This window comes from Corapipo altera, unplaced genomic scaffold, assembly GCF_003945725.1.
Source record: "Corapipo altera isolate COAL_440 unplaced genomic scaffold, ASM394572v1 49661, whole genome shotgun sequence".
In the NCBI taxonomy this organism is placed as follows: domain Eukaryota; kingdom Metazoa; phylum Chordata; class Aves; order Passeriformes; family Pipridae; genus Corapipo; species Corapipo altera.
Window position 1 is genome coordinate 646 of NW_020890614.1, and position 435 is coordinate 1,080.

General features: G+C 76.1%; 1 protein-coding gene across 1 annotated transcript in view; it reads left to right on the forward strand.

Moving 5' to 3' along the window:
* The window catches only part of LOC113942445 (transcription factor COE4-like), a gene marked incomplete at both ends in the record, with an annotated part of 1,251 nt that overhangs the window by 570 nt on the left and 246 nt on the right, over positions 1-435 (forward strand). The window lies entirely within an intron of this gene.

Consider the following 435-nt stretch of genomic DNA (forward strand, 5'->3'; position numbering starts at 1 on the left):
GGGGGGGGGCCCGGGGGGGTCCCCGGTGCCCCGTTAGTGCCCCGTTAGTGCCCCGTTAGTGCCCGCCCTTGTTTACCAGCCCCACTCTGTTTGTGCCAATTAACGAGCCAGCGCTGCTAATTGATCCCCGGAGCCGCTCTAACGAAGCCCCCCCGGACCCCCCCCAGCCCCCCCAGGACCCTCCCCCCCCCCCCCCCCCCCCCCCGGCCCGCCCCCCCCCGGTTGGGGGGGGGGGGGGCCCCGGCCCGGGCCCGCCCGTGCCCCCGGGGGGGGGGACAGTGCCGTGGAGCCCCCCTGCCATGGGGGGTGGGTCCCACTTGTTCAGACCCCCCGGGGTGATGTGAAGCCCCCCCGCATGGGGGGGTGGGTCCCCCCCAGTTCAGAACCCCCCCCTTGGCTCCCCGAGTGTTTCCCAGGACAGGGGTGGCCCCCCCC